Here is a 13,262-nt window from a genome sequence, read left to right on the forward strand (position 1 = left end):
CACTGGGCACAGATGAGTGATGTGCAGAGATTAAAACAAATTTGCCACTGTTCCAAGCAACGAGGATGAATCCTGGTCTGACTGAACTCACAAAGTAACAGGCCCCTGGATTTCAATGAGATAATAATTTGATCCATGCGATTGCTTCTGTCACTTTCTTTGATATTCCTGTAATTGCCTCTTCTTCTTTAATCCAAAACAACTGAGACAGAAAGGAAAAACCCATATGTCTTTATAAGAAAAGGGCAATACATAACGTTAAAAAAATGTTTGATTAAAGGTGCAACTATTTAAAGTGTAAAACAGATACTACAGCAGTGACAAATTCAAGTTGTTACTCAGGGTTTTTACGTAAGATCTTTCAAGTATTCATTTGCCAGGAATACTTGTTTAAATTTTTTAATGTATTCAGTTAGTCATATTCAGTTCTCTTTTATGTCCACTTCTCATGAATCACTTGACAGATGTACTTCTACAAGCACATCCCTTTGGGGAAAGTAAATTTTAAGTCATAATAAGAACATAAGACCTGCCATAGTGGATCAGAGCAAGGGTCTATCTAGTCCATACCCTGATTTTGGCAGTAGCCAAGAGCAGTATATTAGATTTTAACGGTGATGGCTTTGATCTTTCATTAAGTATTAAGTTGGTGACTAAGCAGAAAATGAAAATAAATCCCAAGAGCAAAGTATTCCACAACTCAGAAGAAACAGCAAGTGAATCTGTTTCTCCCTGTGCCTCAGACCTAGCTCAAGGTCTCACAAGAAGTACGAACCATGAGGTGTTACACGTGCTTACAGAGAGCACTGGGGTTGCTGAAATTTAAATACTGAGTACCAGTGGCACTGATTTGTTGTGTTCTTTTGCCTCAGTAGATACAACTGCTTTGGGGTCCTACAGCCAGTTTTTCTGTTGCAAAATGGAAGCGCACGATTAAACTCCAGCAAAACAGAAGGGAAAGAATTGGCTGGAGAGGAATGCAGCAGCAGCACAGACAACAGCAGGTCAGCCCGAGCATAGTTTGAATGCTCACTGTGGTAAGTAGTTCTACTGACAGGGCTAGTTTCTGTTTAGAAATCTGGATTTGCACAATGTGCACTAGCAATACCTGAAACCCTTTCTGCTCTCATTTACAGAGTAAGAGCTTCCTTTTTTCCAGTGAAACTGTACTTAAAAGAGGTTTGGATTTATCTTATCTTCTTAATTGCTGCTGTCTCAATTAAATTTCACCTGTGATACCAACAGCCCTCCTGGAGACCGAAAGGAAATTGAACAGGTTGTGAGTAAATTAAATAGCTCTGTAAATTATAAAGTTTGCATCTGCTGGTCACTGCAGAGAAAGCTACATACATAGTACATGATTTTTGTAACCTTGGTGATTTAGGAAATCTTAGGGGAAAAAAAGAGTTTAGCCTGCCAAAAATCTGCAAGGATCACTGATAATTTGTTGATCAGCATTAGGTTCCTTAAATCCATGCACTTCATTATCTGATTAATTCAGAGGCAGGTTTGTAATCAGTGATGAAATGTTTAAGATTCTTCTGCTCTGGCCTCCGCAACCTCCTGCAGCTCATTAGAAAAGCTAATCAGATTGAATTTTCTACCATGCTGTTTATTGTAGCTCTAATGGAAGACAATCACTTTAAAATTACACACTTGGCAGGTAATTTCTAAAAGCTATAAGCCATGGAAGCAGTGTTTTCTCTAGACTCTATTTTTCTTTACTAGAGTAAAGTAAGTCATGGTGATTTCTATTAGAATTTGGAAGGCTATTTTGCAATACAATATGTAAAGAAATGTTGCTAAAAATACGGATTTCTGCATTTGCCATACTTCTTATCATCTGCCTGCCTTTTTAGAGATGATAAGTAATGTATAAGTTTAATTTAAAATTCAGTCTTCCTACTTTATGACTTGATTTTTCAAGCCTTTAAGAATGTTCTTCTTATGGGATGGATAACATTATTTTATTTTTTTTTAAAAAAAGACAGCTTTTTGGTCCCCATTTTTCATAGATGAGTTGTTATAAACCATATTGTGCTGGAGCTTTCTGAACACTAACAGCATGCTTTTGGTCATGTGGAGGGGAACCAGACAACTAATGTGCTCTGAAGGATGCAGTCCTTGAGGCTGCCACATACTTCATGGATTTGTCTTTACTCACATTCACTCTGTGAATAAGCAGCGAGTTGCATAATGCCAGCTTTGCTTCCTCCTTTTACGTGGATGTGACAGCTTGAGTCGCTAGCACCAGTTGTGCTCGGGCCATGAGGATGAAACATGCTGTGCAGGAAAAGGTCAGGGGTAAAAGTCATAGCAAAATATATCCCCTTAAAGTGGATGCCGCTCCTGCTTTTCATTGCTTAAAATAATATTAGGGTGTTGTTTTTTTGTTTGTTTTTTTTAAATAGCGAAATCTAATAAAACTAGACTTGGCCTCATGGCATTGTTCCACAGGATCTGTTCCATCAGATGTGTGCAGAAGTAACTGAGCTGAGAATCTAAGAACGTTGTAAGCATTTCTTGTGAAGGGTGACTGTGTACAGCCTGGGTCAGCTTTGCTCTTAAAAAAAAAAAAAAAAAAAAGTATTTCTTAGAGGAAATACTTTTGGAGTGATGCATTATGCTTTTGGCTGCATTTTACAGGACTGACATGTGAACCACCCTATGGACTTGTGTGAGTGTCTGCCACTCATCCACCAGTCATGTTGCATACCTGTGTGCCTGAAGGGCTGAATTTCACCCATGCCTGAGCCCATGCTCAGAAGCTCACAGCCTGGGCAGCAAAGCAATCTAGTTTTGAGGGCACAGGTGTAGGCAAAGGCTTGACTTAGAAGTCTGGACCATTACCTCTGATTTTTATTTTTTTTGTTGGAAAACATGGTTGCTGAGAGATGACGCCTTCTTTCAAAGCTGATTTATTAAAATTTGTGTTCACCTTCTGGAGGGTGGTTCATTTAAATGTTACCCCTCAATAGCGCTTCAAATTAAGCCCTGAATGTGAATGAAAATATCTTTAATATTAAATTAGGCATTCATGGCCCTACTTAAACATAGAAATTGGACATTAAAATAATAATCAGTCATCTAATGCCATCTCCCTGTGAATGTGCAGTTGTTTTTATAGTATCTTGAGTCCTTTTGAGTAGTCTGTCTTTGTGCATCTCATGGAAATTTCAGTTATTTTAATTAAAACAACACCTCCTAGGGCATAAGACCTGCCAGTCATCCTTTCAGCACCTTCAAAGTCCACAGCCAAACGATACACACACACCACCTTTGTCCTTCAGCTGCCTAATATTTCAGTGAACTTGCAGCTCACATGCAGGTGGTGATATCTCGGACAGCTGTACCTAGTGGTATTCGTGACGCCCCAGGAAAACCCAGTGCTCCACCTATTGCTGCATTGCTTTCTGCTTCAGCCTGGCTCAGCACCGCTCGGTGTGAGCTCCATCTGAGGAGCCAGGCTGTGCCCCCAGCGATGGCAGGCAGCCCAGTTTGGAGCTGCTACTCAGCACTAGTGCCCGGCTCACTTTCCTGCTGGCTGCTGCAAGCTGAGAGCTAACCTGACCTGTGGCTGGGGATCTGTAAGGATACGGCTGATCCAGGCTTTCAGCAGCCGTACAACGTCCTCCTTCCTTCCCAGCAGGAGCCGTCAGACACGCTGCCTCCTGCTACCCCCATGGCTTCCCCACAAATGAGACAGAATCCATCCCCAAACTGTCCTGATCTTGTCCTGCACCCCTGACTTCATCAGGCCCAATCTTCAGAACCCGTGCTTGTTCTAGACCACTGGATTATTCATTTTTCTGTTTTTTTCCCAAACTTGTAGCTATACAACTAGAGAGACAGCCTTCTGATAGCTCCCTCGGCCCTTTCTATGGTGCTTGAGTTCATATCTATCTTTACTAACAGTTACTGTGGTAAAAGATTGTTTCTTTGCCCTTTTTTCTCCCCATATGACAGTGATATTTAAAGATTTTTTGGTCACCATGAAAGTGACGTAATTTAGAGTGACAGGATATGGGAAGAAGTATTAAAGTATTTTAAGGGTTGGAAACAATCTCTCTGCAATTTATTTGATGTAAAAGAGCTTCTTAACTTTTCCTTTAAGTGCCTTGAGTCTTGCAATCTTCTCCATTCCATTATATTCAATTTAGACTTTTCTTTGTAATATTTCATATCTTTAAAAAAATACGTGCTTTTAAGTACAATTACATTTCTGTAATGGAGTATTCCTAAACTTACTTGTGTCAGAGCAATGAACACTAGAAATTCAGATTTGGTTAAAAAATCATCCTTGTTTTTGAAACAGGCTTTTCCAAAGTGAAGGCAGATATAAGGATGTGCATAAACTTGGGGGAGAGGGGAGAAGTCACTTATTTAAAATAGAGATCTGATTACTGATCAAATTATCGCAGCTGTGAGAAATACAAAAAGAAATGTAACTCACAAATGAAGAACAGGCGCTTTGATTAGCATTCTCTGGATTTCTTATTGCAAGTAACAGCAGAGGCATTTAGGAAAGCCATTTAGGACAGAGGTGATAACGCAGACATCCCTGCTGTATCGCTGTCCATAAGGTACTCGTTTCTTGGGCTCTGCTGCCATCTCATGGCTTTAATCGCTATTTCTGAAGTCAATCATTTTAAATTGCTTTCTGCGTGGCTAATTCTGCTTTAGAAGCAAGTGTTTCTTTCGTTATCAATTGTTTTTCAGTTATAGAATTCTAGGAAATGACTGAATGTTGGAAAGGAATACTGCGGGTTTTTCTTCTCCCCTCCCAGTCACAGGATCCCCTGCTCGTCAAAGAGATCGATTTATCAGTTAGTCATGGAATAAAATACATCAGAAGGGCTAAATAACTTTATTAAAGTTATAATTTTGAAAACACCATTCAGTGAAGGACAAGAGCAAATGCTGAAAATAGTGTTTTATTGCTATAAAGGCTTACTTAAAAACAAGCCATCTCCAACATCCAAAAACTAAACAAATTTGTATCTTAAAAAGTGAAATATGGGAAGAGACAAACAATACTATTAAAAAAAGTAAGCCTTCCACTGGTCTAAATAAATTATCTTTAATATAAAGAATTTTCTTTAAATATATTAATACTATATAATATATAAATAATATATAATAATATAATATATAAAATACCCTAAGTGTAACTTAGCTGAGTCACCCTTTACAACATATATAGCCAGATCCAATCATACTTTTTTCATATAGAAATACTTGCCTTATTTCTAGTGTATTTTTAAACATTAATGAGTAGAATAGTGTAACATTCCAAGCAAACAAGTATCTACAGAGAAAATGCTTTAATCAGTTACGGGGGGAGGGGGGAAACACCTTATATTAAGTGCACAAAAGGTGATTCTGGATGTAACTTGGTGGAGTTGTCAGTATGGATGGAGTCATTGTAAAACTGGATACCTGAGTGCTAACTGAACAGAACTCTGCATTTTGAAATCTGAGCTAAGAATAACTTTTTTTTGAGTATAGGAGCATTTATGATGTGCATAGGTATTTCATTCATGTCTGAGCAGAAGACTGTTTTTGGCAGTCACTCCTCTCTGAGGTATCAATTAAGACATATTTCTGGTATAAAAGTCTGTGTTTCTATCTAGAGATGGACAAGAATTTGAGCATTAATTGTATACTTTGAAAGTCAGTGGAAAAAAATACTCAGTTCAACTGGGACAAGATATGTTCATTTTTTTTTGGCTTCTACATACAAAAATAGGGACACTGTATTCACACCTAGCTGGTGAAGAGACATTTGTGGGTTAACAAACAGGGTAAAGTTGCAGTATTTAAAAATAATAATGGTAAATAAATACACATTTCCTAAGTTCACTCCAGATAAAGTGAAGTTTAGTGAGAACAGCTGTGTGGGGTTTTCTTCTGCTGGTTGAAGAAAGCAGTGTCTTTCTTCACATTAAGATCTCAGATGAACAGGATTTGTATGAGAATGTCATGAGTCTAAGTCACATGGATTCTGCTATGAAAGGGCTCTGTACTAACTGAAGTGCCTCTGCGGCTTGTCTCCTGCTGCAATATTCTGCTTACTGCTGGTAAGGAGCTGCTCCTTCCATTTTAACAGAACTTGAAATCAGAGGGAGAAGGAACAGGCAGCTGAGTGAGTGTTATCTTGCAGAAGACCTGAAAAGCAGTAGAAGTTCATGTCTGTTGCTACAACTTCTACCTGGTGTGGAGGCAACAGCCATTTAGATAGTATGCATATAGCTAATAAGAGATGAAAGAGCTCCTTTTTCCTTTTTTTTTAAGGACTAGCATTTTTGTCTTTTTCATTTAAAAAAAAAAAAAGAGCAATATTACCTTAATGGTTAAAACTTGAAGTGGAACTGATTTTCATTGTGGTATTCTGCCACGTGTAGCGTTAGATGTACAGATTGGCTGGAGCCTTTTCATGGATACCAATCATACTAGTTTTTTGTAACAATCACATTTTTAATCTCTGTCTTGTTTTTGCTTTGCTTTTAAGCTGTGTCCCTCTTTGATAGAATTATATTTTTAAAATTACTGTCTTCCTACTTTGAGAAAGCTTTTAGGAAGTCAGAAGGGCCAAGGCCCCTCTGTCCACCTGTGGTGGGCCGGCCACGGCCAGCAGCCAGGCTGCCCCCAGCTGCTTGCTCACCTTCCCCTGGCCCTCAGGCAGCTCTTCCTCAAACCACATTGGGGTGTGTTTGAGGACACTTCCAGCTGCAACTGTTTTGGCCTGGTGAGTATGGGTGGCCTGGCTACCACTGGTGTTCCAGCAGAGCTTGCTGAGGACATCCTGGAGCTCACTGTGGCACCCCACAGGTTGCAGTCCCTTCAGGGGTGTGCCTGCTCCACTACGGGGCACCTCATAGTGCTCTGACCTTGTTCTGTCATTCCCATGTTCCCTTCTCCTCAGAATTTTCTGCCTTCTTTTGAATGTGTTTTCACAGAGGTACCACAAGCTCATCCAGCTGTGGTGTGCTGCAGAGCCGGCTGGAACCGTGACTGGCACAGGTCACCTCAGACCACCTCGCACAGAGGGCACCCAAGCAGATCCCCACTTCCAAAACCTTGCCATTTATACCCAATATGCCATATAATTCTGCCCCTGTCCTTGCACATGCAGGAGAAATCCATCATCATTCACAGACCCAAATACTTTGAGCTTTACGTGGAGGTTTACTTTCCACGTGTATTTAATGAGTTCTTTTGCATGACACCTTACCTTCAGCTGCCTCAAGATTAGGTGACATAGATATGGGATCGCAGTTGAAAAGTGCCACAGATGTACTTAGAGAATTGTTGTTACCTATCTCCCCTGAGAATGGGCTGGAAAACAAAGATGTCAGGAATTGGCCTATGCTCTCAATGTTGTTCTGATGTAAACGTGTTGTGAAGGGAAAGAGAGATTCCTGCAGGGTAGGATTACTGTTATCTCCTGTTTCTATGCTGCTTATTCCCCTGAACACCTGAAGCTAGACCGTCTTCTTCTTCTATAACTATGACTATGATAGTTAGGATGATTCAATTTGCAGTCTCCTGTTCCTGACGTTCTGTGTAGAAACAACAGATCTTCCTCTGAAGACAAAGTTATTATGAAAACTCTGAGGTATGTGGAGCATCTGTAAATGGGGCAGATCCACCAGGGTGCTCCCAGTGCTGGAGATGCAGCTTCTGTCGCTTTATCCATTGATATAAACAGCAGTGTTCATTGGAAGAGCCTCCAGAATTAACTGACGCTGGTACAGCTGAGAAGCCAGGCTACCACCTGAACACCCAGTGGAGCATGCGGTGGTTGTGCAGGTGGAGTAACAAGTCTCAGTGCTGCTGATTCTTCCTCCTGCTTCTTCTGGTTAATGTGCTATTTCATGTCTTTAGGCCACACTCTCACTTTTGCTTCATGCTGTGTGTTGCTTTGCAAGCTTTGGAAAGCAGAGCAGTAGAACCCTGGCTTTGCTGCATCGCAGTGCCTTTCATTAAGGTACACAGCATGCAAATAATTGCTGCTGCTTGGCTTCTGAGTGACCTCTGAAGTAGGAATGATACTCCTAAACTTCAAACCTTTTGGAGCTATCTGGAAGTCTTTCCCTACCAGGATAGTATGCTGCCTCTTATCTGAATTTCCTTTCCATTTTATGCTTTGAGCTGAAATTCAGTAGGTCTTATTTCTTTAAATCCAAGCCTTCAGTCGCTGTTTGAGTCTCTGAGCTAAATCTCACATTCTGGCTATATAAACTACATTTGGTATCTACATAAATGTTATAGTTCTGCACCTCCTCCCACGCAGCTAGCACAAGTGGAGGCTCCCAGCCAATAATAATACTTCTTGCAAATTGTTTGATTAGGATGAGATTTCTTGGATAAGGTACTGCTGCATGATGAAGAGGAATCTCTGTCTCCTCGTCTATCAGCCAACACTGACACAGATTCCTTTGTCAAGACTATCCCCTTTTCCTCTAATACTAACACTTTGCTGCAAAAACTCACTTCATGATCTGTGTTCTGCAAGAAATCAGTTGGCTGTGGAGGCAAAATTGTCATCAGATCATCTGAAACTATCAAATTAGAGGGAGCCAGTCCTCTTCTGCCGCCTGTCAGCTCTTCCTCAGAGAAACCAGCCTCATCCGTGCCTCAAAAGGAATAAACCTTATTCTCCAGGCATTAGAGGAAGCTCTGCTTCAGGCTGTTTTTTAGGATCATCAGAAGGATCACAGCTGTATTCAGCTAAGTTTTCGGTTAAGTTTTGCTGGAGATTGTCTTGGCGACTCTACTATTAAGGAACACTTTTGTTAATGGTTCTCTGTATCCCTTATTGTCCTTCTTTGAAAGAAGGAAAAACCTAGGGCTGTTCTGTACAGAATCTGATTCTGAGGCACTTACATGGGATGCCAGGGCTCTTCTCAGAAGTGTCAGAGTTATCTTTAATGCTATAAAGATCACTGGAATCCTCCGCCAAGGTCTGTGCCATGAAAGAACATGCAATGTGGCAGCTCTTAAATTACACATTTGTGTTTTCCCTCTTTTTCAGCTGTTCAAGTTCCTGAAATGGTGACTGATATCATTCTGTTTGATTCTGATGCTGATTCTCCAGTTCTTTCACCTGAGCTTCATCACGTTCCCTTTTTGCTGGCCAGGGTCAGCCCACAGCAGTGGTTATTTCCAGGCCCCGTGTGCACCAGGGACAAAAAGGGCACAGAGGAGGAGCAGAGGTGGGATGTGACGGTTGGCTGACAAGTCCAGGTCGTGCTGCCGTGACTCACCAACAAGAGAGGTCAGTCTGATCTGGGAACGGGGAATTCCCAAAGCCTGGTGGCTACTCTGAGTCACTTGCCTGAAGAAGCCTTGCTTCCTGTCAGTCTTTGTGCACCTGGACGTGAAGTTTAGCCCGCAGTAACTCTAATACTAGAGAATTACTGGATCTGCTGTTGTTCCAATGCAGCTCATTGTACTAATGAAACAACATGGATAATTGTGCGACTGATTACTGTTTGTTACTGTACTGTTATTTAGAGAGAAACAACTTATCCCTAAAGCTGTTGGCCCTGTGTCTGTTACCCAAACTGTAATGCTGCTGGGCCATCTAAAACCCTTACACTGGGACAGCCCCATTCTCATCCCCCACCCCAAACTGGGACAGGAGAGCAACTCCTCAAGAACTAGGACCTGCCCAGCTTTGGAATTCAGACGAGACCTCAAGATATCTGCTGTAATGTACATTTCAATAATCTTCCAAGCAATGGCACATGCATTTACCAGCCATCCTATCTCCTGAGTTATTCAGAGAGGGATGCACCGCTCACTTCTCAGTTTTTTCAGTGAGAGATTTGTCTTTGTCACTGTGATACTGAAGAGTTTCTAGACCTGTGGGACCTCATCTCTGGTTCAAGGTTATAGATGCTAATGCAACTTGAACAGAAGGCTTGCGTTGCTAGCAGTCTTTCAAGTACTGGGATATTTGCAGTTCATGGTGTAGCTGCTTTGGTAGTTCGTATGCTTCCCTCACCATCTGTGTATCGGTTTCCAGCAGCACACTTAAACAGTTGCTATTGAAACATGGTGTAATTTGGCAATGATTTTATTAAAGCTGTTTTGAAATGTCTTTCTACCCCCACCTTGTCAGAACAGTTATGCAGTTATAAGGGAAACCTTCCTCAAACTGTCTCACAGCACTGAAGAACTGAGCTGAGACACTAGGTGTGAGTGAGGTTTGAGCTGAGCTCCTGCCTGCTGCAAGAGCAGCAACTCGCAGTGCTTTTCTCTACTTTGTGCTCATTTGTGCAGTGCTGACCAGGACATGGATACAGGCTCTCCCTTTTTTTTTCTGCTGCTACGCTTCATTAGAAAGCAACTTAAAACCATAGTGATATATGTGACTCATTTAAATAAGCCAGTTGAGTTATTTAAATAAGTCAGCTGGGTGTTACGTGATCATGGATGGAAGTGGAAGTAATTCAGAGTTAGAAATTGGTCACAAACTGGTAAATGGTATGTGCAATGCAGTGTTAACTTGATCCAGATTTTGTTTACTCTTAGTACACAAGAAATCAACAGAGCTCTTTTTTCCTTTTACCTTGGAACAAAGGGGACTTAATGTATTTCTTTTTCTGTAAATAGTCAAGGAATCTTGTGTTTAAGAGGAAAGGGTTCCATAAAGGGCAGAATCAATTTAATAATGTACATAAAATACAAAACACAGGAGGAGGAAAATGAGTTTATAATTCGTTACTAGATGCACGGTAGCTGTCATATATTTGTTCTATCACAATATGTAGTTGATTGCTCTAAAATGCTTATCATTGGAGATCTAAGAGGCTGATGCGACAAGAAAACCTGTGTAAAAACTTAATTTTTTTGGCAACTGTACAGGAATATAGGGTAGAGGATTCTCAAAAAAAAAAAAAATCTTTTTATTCCATTTTAACAGTTCCAATTTAGAGCCATATAATGATTTAAGACATGAATTATTTTATGTTTTTATCTTAGCTGCTTCTGAAGGTGAACTTCACCCTTGCAGACCACAGGTAGATCCCTTTATTGTGTTCTGAATTAATTAATTAACTTTCGAATCTGAATTTTGTCTCTATTCTGCAAATCAGCATATTTCTCATATATTCAAGTTGTGCAGACAGACTTAATACAGCAACAGATTTGTGAAAACTAAAGGGGAAGAGCAAAGGGAACAAAGTTCTGTTTGTTTATTTTGTTTTCTTTCAGACGGTCATTTCCTAATGGAAAATATTCACCGAAATTTTCTTTTCTCTAAAATTTTCAAGGATTGGGCTATGGTTCACCTGTTCAAGCTGTTTACACAATTTCTTTTTTTTTTCTTCTTTTTGAAGTTGAACAGTTATGTCCCTTATCTAAATAGAAATAGATCATAGAAAATGATCTTAGAAGTGGGCAGGCATAGATGTAACATCTGCCAGTCCCTTGAAGACATCACAAGACAAGTGCTAAAACCTGTCTTTTGGGTACTGTTGTCAATTAAAATGATACAACCTGGAAACAACAACAACAAGTTCAAAAATGCAGAACTGTCTGCAAAAGTCAGTATAAGTAATGACCTGTTCTTGTCACTAGCAGGGAAGTAAGAGGTATGATTGGTGAAATTCTGTCTGAAGGGAAATTCCTGTTACTTCAGTATTGAACAACAGCATTGCATGACTGCCAGTAATTGACATGCCGGAGAGATCCAGCAATATGAACGTGGTTGCTCAGCCCTTGCTAATAAACAAGGCATCATTCAACAGTGTTGGCATCACAGCATTTGCTTTGTATACAGTCCAAAACTGGACACTGAAAGGACCCAGGATGCTGGTGGCAGGTATGTGAAATGTGCACAGTTCTGCCTAAACTTCTCAAACACCTTTCTGTAATAAAGGATTTCCACATCAAGTGGCAGTTTGTGAGGACAGCTACACTCAGCAATGATTTCTTAAGAACTGGCTGGGCTATTGTTAGTTATACTGTGGGTGGTATTTTTTCTTGTCAAAGGAAATGCGGATTATCATAGTAATTATCCCAGATATTTCTGACACTCTTACAAGCTGTAAAAATCATGGATTAAAATTATAGATAGTAAACGCAGATTTCCCTGTGCTGCTTTTAGTATTATCTTTTGTGCATGGACGCTACGTGCCTCTGTGCAGGTATAGGCAAGGGCCTGAGTAACTCTTCTGAACAAAAAAAAATTAATACTTCAGACTTACGCTGGTCATGGAAAATTAAAGAATTGAATTAAGATACGAATAGAGTTCAGTCACATAAAGATAATAACTAAAGCGGCTTTTGTGTTTGTGTGTGTTTTTAGAGATCTGTAAAATAATTTGTAAGAACTGTTCTTCCAAGTTACCATGGTATCAGACTTAGGTATTTCTGAACTTCAATAGCATATAATCTGAGGTAGCCCTTTTATCAGACCAGAATTCTTTAATCGATAGCACCAGCACCCCACTTCAGCAGCACATCGCTACTCCTTCGAGTCTCTGCATTTCTGTTTCCACGTTGTGTGCACCTGCCTGACACACCTGGAATTTCTCCAGCTGGCCAGCACACTTGCTTGCTTTACATCTGTCTACTACTTCAGCCAGATGGTCTGCCCCTTTCATTTAGCTTCCTCTGACTCCGTTTTCCTTGAGTAAAATGGATGTGGTAATCTTTGAATGTATCACATCTATTAGAGTTATGATCTCATTTTACATTATGATCTTCAAAGATGTTTACGAACTATTTTACAACACCCATATGAAGCGGTGAGTACTAAGTTGGTTCCTGTATAGCTTATTTCATTAACAAACACTAAGTGGGTTTTGGAGCAACAAGTACTATATAAATGCAAAATATTTGTTACCAAATAGTTGTTCAGGGAATAATTTTTCAGAACATACACCAATGAGCTTGTTGTTCATTACGATCAACTTTTGTTGCATTTTTGAGTTCCTGAAGCCTCCTCTAATAACTACACGTAATTTTTTGTCTGAGTCTGTAAAGCTTGTTTTAAAACTTGGAGACTTTTTGGGTGATAAAAGTGGCGTTATGGTAGAACAAGTGTCCGATCAGCTGAGGTAACTGGCTGTCGTGAAGGAGGGTGAAGGGGAAACAAGCTCCCAGCCAGGGGCGGAGCAGATCTTGGAGCATCTCCTGAGCGCACTGGGGCGAGGGAGAACCCCTTGGGGAGCAATTGGGGTGCTCAGACCCGGAGCTGACAGCGCTGAGGCTGCACCTCAGGGGCTGCCCCCCGCGGCCTGGCGCTG

Source organism: Anas platyrhynchos, chromosome 16 (assembly GCF_047663525.1).
Source record: "Anas platyrhynchos isolate ZD024472 breed Pekin duck chromosome 16, IASCAAS_PekinDuck_T2T, whole genome shotgun sequence".
Classification (NCBI taxonomy): domain Eukaryota; kingdom Metazoa; phylum Chordata; class Aves; order Anseriformes; family Anatidae; genus Anas; species Anas platyrhynchos.